The following is a 6,594-nucleotide window of genomic DNA, read 5'->3' as shown; positions in this document are numbered from 1 at the left end:
CAATATGATGCTAATGGGGGAAAGGAAGGGGTAGCTTTTTAGTATCAGAAATGCTACTCATAGATGATTTGAAGTGGCTCTGTAGCTGGAGAGCCTGTTAAAGCTGTTTACATATAACTTTATTATACTACATTTTTAGATTTCTTTTTTTAAAGAAAAAAAATCTTTTACCAGTTTACCAGTGAGGGGGAAAACTTCTGTAGAACTGACTGCATATGGATACATTCAGATATATAATCTGTTTCTGAAATGGATTGTGCTAGCACATAAGTGTTTACAGAGGGACAGCAGTCTGACTGCTAAGCTAACACAGTGCCACAAAATGTGATTCTCTGCCATTTTAATCATGTTGCCAGGGTATCAGAGACAGCAGTGCCAAGGCCAATGCTTAAGATCAGGGTTCCAGAACAGTAGTTATCAATAGCAGTCCCTTAACGTTAGTTTTTAGACTACAATAACACTTATTGCAGTAATTAGCTTTGTTACTACGATCACTTAAAAACGCACATGCACACACTTTCCTTCAGCATCTCAGTGTGCCCACCCGTGTTATTCCCACAGCCTGGTGAGGCAAGTTAAGCCCGACAGAGTGGTCCACAGTCACCCAGTGAGCTTCATGAGGTTAATGAAATTTCAAATGAAGGTCCTCATTCTAAATCTGCATGACTTCACCCAGTTGCTCCAAGTATATCTGAAATTTCCTCACAGAGGTATTTGAATGTTTACCAAAGAAAGGAATTAGATACTGGGAGGTTTTCCTGTAACCTGAGGCAAATTTCCTGTATACCTGCTCAGTCCTGTGATGTCTTGTAGCAGCAAACAAGGGGAAAAAAAAAAAGCATTTCACTTGGAGCACAATATGTCACCCCAGCATCTTAGGGATTGATTTTCTGTGAATGTTCTATGATGAATTTGCTATTTTAAAGTTGGGGTCCTAGTCTTTAATATTATTTTGGCTGACAGGAGTTCAGCTGTTTCATTTGAATGCAAAAAAAAAAAAAATTCAGTGCCTCATCACAGCACATTCAACAGGAGACAAGATGGAAAACCACTTGCTCCAGTCACTGATTTCTTCTTGCTCCAGTCCCAGAGATGGCAAAGAAAGTCTTCCTTGGGTTACCATAACAATAACTACAGAGCACAATTCCAGAGAAAGATAAATGTACTTTAAGCCTCATTATCTGGCCCAGTTGTGTCTGGATTGTGCCCACTTACCTTGATGCAATGATTTAGTGGGGGAGGGGGGTACAGCAGCTCCTATTCCTACATGGAACTTCACTCAAGAGCTGCTCCATTGCTTTCAATGGAGGAAAGAATTCTTGCAGTCTTCCCTTTCCATTGAAATAAATGGGACTGGCCATGCCCAAGAGGTTTGTGTGGGGTTCTTGCTATGGGATCAGAGGCCTTTAAAGCATTATCCATTCCATCACTCTTATGCCAGAATGAACTTGTTTGAGAAATGGAGCAGGGCTCTTTTTTAGGAGTGCAATGTCAAATGTAATCAAACAGAAAATATCTTATGCTTGGATTTTTCCCCTGCTTTCTTTTTATTATAACTTCATCTGGTACAGCCACCTTGTGATTGCCATGCCATTTGTGCTTTTGAAGAGATCAATCAATGGAAAAGGCCATAATGAGTTTTTTAAAAAACAATAAAGTTTCTATATTAAAATGTGTATTAACTGTCTGTATTTGCAGCAGCTTATGGCTTTAAGGACTTATTTGCAACTGGGAAATTGACCTTTGAAAGAACATACAGCAAGAGTCTCTTGTCATTTGCAGAAGCTGTGGTTATATCTCATGTTAGACAGAACAATGGTCTGGTTCATTGTGCAAGTGACACACTGACAACTAAGCTTTTGATATTATTTTGCTTTCTTCCTTCATGCCACAGCAAATCCATTCATGTACCTCTTACAGAACAAGGATTAGGGCTTACTGTGCAGAATTTGCTCTACATATTTAAGTTTGTCATGTCCCCCTCCCCCCCAAACTATTGGCCCAGTGTCGTGTTTGCTAACTGCTGACAGACTGCTGAGTAATTAGGTTGCAAGTGCAAGCGGGAATTATTGGAGTAGGAGGAAAATCAGTGCTTGTATACAGCCCAACACCAATTGGTGTTTGAAGAACGCAGCAAGAGATTATTTGTTTAATTAACCACCCTCAAGAACAGAGCTTAGTTTTACATGTTAGAATGCATAAGTGAATATTTTAATCTGTGTGAAGAAAGATGACAGAAATCCATTCCATAAACTCCAAACTGAGAGGCATTGTTTGGATGTGGTGACAAACTAGTGTTGCCAGCTCCAAGATAAGAGAACATAAGAGAAGCCATGTTGGATCAGGCCAGTGGCCCATTCAGTCCAACACTCTGTGTCGTACAGTGGCCATAACCCAGGTGCTATCAGGAGGTCCTCCAATGGGACCAGAACTACAGAAGCCCTCCCACTGTTGCCCCCCAAGCACCAAGAATGCAGAGCATTGCTGTCCCAGACACAGTGTTCCATCTATACCTTGTGGCTAATAGCACTGATGGACCTTTGCTCCATGTGTTTATCCAATCCCCTCTTGAAGCTGTCTATGCCTGTAGCCACCATCACTTCTTGGGGCAGTGAATTCTACATGTTAATTACTCTTTGGGTGAAGTGCTTCCTTTTATCTGTTCTAAGCTTACTGCTCATCAATTTCATTGAGCGCCCACAAGTTGTTGTATTATGAGAAAGGGAGAAAAGTACTTTTTTCTCTACCTTCTCTATCCCATGCATAATTTTGTAAACCTCTGTCATGTCACCCTCCAATTGTTTCTCCAAGCTAAAGAGCCCTAACCTCTTTAACCTTTCTTCATAGAGAAAGTATTCCATCCCCTTAATCATTTTATTTGCCCTTTTTGGCGCCTTTTCCAATGCTATTATGTAGTATTCTTCCTTTTTTTTGAGGTGCAGTGACCAGAACTGTACACAATATTCCCAATGAGCCTGCATCATTCATAGGTATATACAGGGGCATTATGATACTGGCAGATTTGTTTTCAATTCCCTTCCTAATAATCCCCAACATAGAATTTGCCATTTTATTGCCATTGCACACTGAGTTGACATTTTCAAGGGATTATCTACCAAGACTCCAAAATCTCTCTTCTGGTCAGTTACCACCAGTTTGAACCCCATCAACATATATTTATATATGTTGTGAAATACTTGGAGGTTTTTGAGACGGAGCCCGAGGAGGGCAGGGTTAAGGGGAGAGGCTTCAATGGGGTATAATGCCATAGAGCCCACCTTCCAAAATGGCTATTTTCTCCAGGTAAACTGATCTCTGTTGCCTGGAAATCAATTATAATCTCTGGGGATCTCCAGCCACCGCCTGAAGGTTGGCAACCCCATGACACCATGATTTGTTATACTAATGAGCCTGGCAGATTCTTGGGTTTATGCAGGCACTTTCTCTGGACATGATGATCTAAGGAATGCCTGGATTTATGGCAAGCTGTTACTACTGGTTGTGTCTAGACCACAAACTGTGGTTTGCATTCCTATGAACTGGATTTTGAACTGTAGTTTAATCCTGGTTAGAGTTTCTGGCTTTTAGAGAAGAATTTACCTCGTGTTATATTTAATCCTGGTTTGAAATCCTGGGAAGAGTTTATTTTACAGTTTGATATCCAGACATAAGAAACAGCTATACTTTACCATGAATCTAGAAGCTTGTCATGCACTGAAGAGTAGAGGAAGCACACATGCACAAAAACCCCTCTCTAGTATGTTCATGCAAGAGCCAAGCCATGATTTGCACTGATGTCTGAATTTTTCCAGTGGATTCTTGTTATATTTTTTTACTGCTATTATTATTTCATGGAGAATAGTACACATTATTTTTACCCACACATACTCTTTCTCCTTTAAGCTTTTATATCCACACCCAGGGGTCATTTCCTGCAGGAGTGCACAGGAGCGGAGCTCCGGCAGTAAAGAGCCCAGAGGGCAGGCACATGCAAAGGTACTAATATCCTATATGTTGAACATGTTCTTACATAACAAATCCTTCCATCAACAGGCACACGTTCAACATATAGTATTGGATTTACACATTCTGGAATAAGAAGCAACACCATCACATCTTGATGTTTGGAAGAAGTTCTTCATGAAATGAATGCCAAAACTCTGGAGACGTTCGTCCATCTTTCTGATATCTGTTGGGAATTAATATTTTTCAATTTGACTGTTTATTTTTGTATCATTATTGTGAGATTATAAGCGTTTTGTACAACATTACAGCTTCTATATTTTTGGGCAACGGGGAGTAGGCTGCTCCCCGTCACTCAGCTGTTTTTGGGGCTTTCTTGAAACCTTGTTTAAAGGGACTGTGGTTTCTTTCAGTGCAGTTTGTGAGGCCATGAACTAGTTCGGTTTGCATTTTCCGGTTCATGCCTATCCCTAGCCTAGAATGTCCAGGTGTTTCTTGAGACTTCTAGGCACTGCTCCAAGGGCTCCAATGACAACTGGCACGATGGTAACCTTCTCTTAGAGGCACTCTATTCATAGGTATTGGTATTTTGTGATTTCTATTATTCTTCTCAATTCTATAACAATAATTATTATTACAACATACGTTGCACTACATAATACCTTAATACAAAGAAGAGAAAAAAGGAGAGTGTTTATGACAATTCATAAAAAAGCAAGAAGATATATGTTATCTCCAGGGCTCTTTTTGTAGAAAAATTCCAGCAGGAACTCATTAGCATAATAGGCCACACCCAACAGCAGAAACTCATTAGCAAACCCTGACAGCACAGCTCATTAGCGCATTAGGCCGCACCCCCATGTTAGCAGAACTGTGGTCATCCAGCCACACCCACCTTTTGCTCCTTATTCTGTTTACCTTGTTTGTTGTCAAAACCCAGGGCTTTTTTTTTGTAGCAGGAACTCCTTTGCATGTTAGGCCACACCCCCTAATGTAGCCAATCCTAATGAGTTTCTGCTGTTGGGTGTGGCCTATTATGCTAATGAGTTCCTGCTGGGTGTGGCCAACTCGGGAGCCAGCCGGAACTCCGTTCCTGTGCGTTCCTGCCCAAAAAATAGCCCTGGTTATCTCTAACATTTTCATTTCAGTACATAATAAAAATGGCCCAGCATTCACAAAACTTGTCTGTACTGAGTAAATTATTTCTTGGTGTCCTTTGGTACCAAACAGTTCCCAGTTCTCCCACGCTATAGCATTAATGAGGAAGCATGAGAAACTACTAACTGAATGACAGCAGGACTTTTATGGTCACTTCACTGACAATACATTAAATAGATTCCATATGTTGGCTGTGCTTTGTGGCTAGAACAGCTTGCCCCATGTGAGCTAGATATTTTCTGTTGGAAGATGATGGTGGTAGGGAAAAATCTCAATTATTTGGGGGCAATGAATCCCTAGGGTGAGCTATTGTTCAGCTTACTAGAAAAGGATGAACTGTAGTTTAGTGGTACCTGGCATGCAAGAAGTCTCATGTTCCATCCTGGTGTTTCCAGGTAAATAATCAGGTGATGTGAAAGAGCTGTGCCTGAGACTCCACAGAATTTGACTAGGCAATACTGATCTTCATAGAGCACACAAACCATGAAGGTGTGTTATACTGAATCAGACCATTGGTCCACTAAGGTCAGTATTGTCCACTCAGATGGGCAGCAGCTCTCCAGGATCTCAGGTTGAGGTCTTTCACATCATCTACTGCTAACACATCCTTTTAACTGGTGCTGCAAGGAACTGAACTTGGGACGTTCTGCATGCCAGCCAGATGCTCTACCACTGAGCCATGGCCTCTCCTCAAGCCAATGGTCTGATTCAGTATAAGCTTCACATAGGGCTACCAGCCTCCATATGGGACTCAGAGATTCTCTGGAATTACAGCTCACCTCCAGACTACAGAGATCAGTTCCTTTGGAGGGTAGACTCTATGGCATTGTACCCACTGAGGTTCCTGTCCTCCCCAGGCTCCATCCCTAAATCTCTAGGAGTTTCCCAGCCTGGATCTGGCAACTCTACCCCCTCGTCCCCCCCGCGCCCCCCCCCGGGGGGGGGGGGGGGGGGGGGGGACTGGCAACCCCAGTTTCACAACATGGAGCAGCTATTACATAGATCTTTTTCAAGATTTTTTTCCCAACTGGCAATGGAAGTGGGAATGCTAAATCAAATTTCTCTAGAAAAGCAGGCAAACTGAAGCTAGGATTATTGTGAAACATCTTTGCTAAAAAGAAACTGGGTCTTGAGGTGGATTCTTGAAGGAGCAGAGGAAGGCAGTCTGAGAGATAGAGGGAGCAGATTCCACGCATTATGAGCACCAAATACATGAACACCAAAGTTACATGAGATGAAGACAGGAAAGGAACAGAGGCAGTGGGAGGGGGAGATGTGAAGAGTTACAAAACTTGGAAGTAAAGATTAATAACTGTGATTTATGGAGACAATAACCTCAGTTTAATGATGGGAGATTAAGACTAAATTGGCAGAGCTGTTCTGAGCAGAGAACATATTATAGAAATCCAGAGTGCACTTCTCTAGACTGCAGTATTTGCCAACACACTAGACCATCTCTTCTTGGGATCAAAC

The sequence above is a fragment of the Gekko japonicus genome, unplaced genomic scaffold, assembly GCF_001447785.1.
Source record: "Gekko japonicus isolate JY-2015 unplaced genomic scaffold, Gekko_japonicus_V1.1 scaffold530, whole genome shotgun sequence".
NCBI classification, from domain to species: Eukaryota; Metazoa; Chordata; class Lepidosauria; order Squamata; family Gekkonidae; genus Gekko; species Gekko japonicus.
This window is presented reverse-complemented; position numbering follows the sequence as displayed.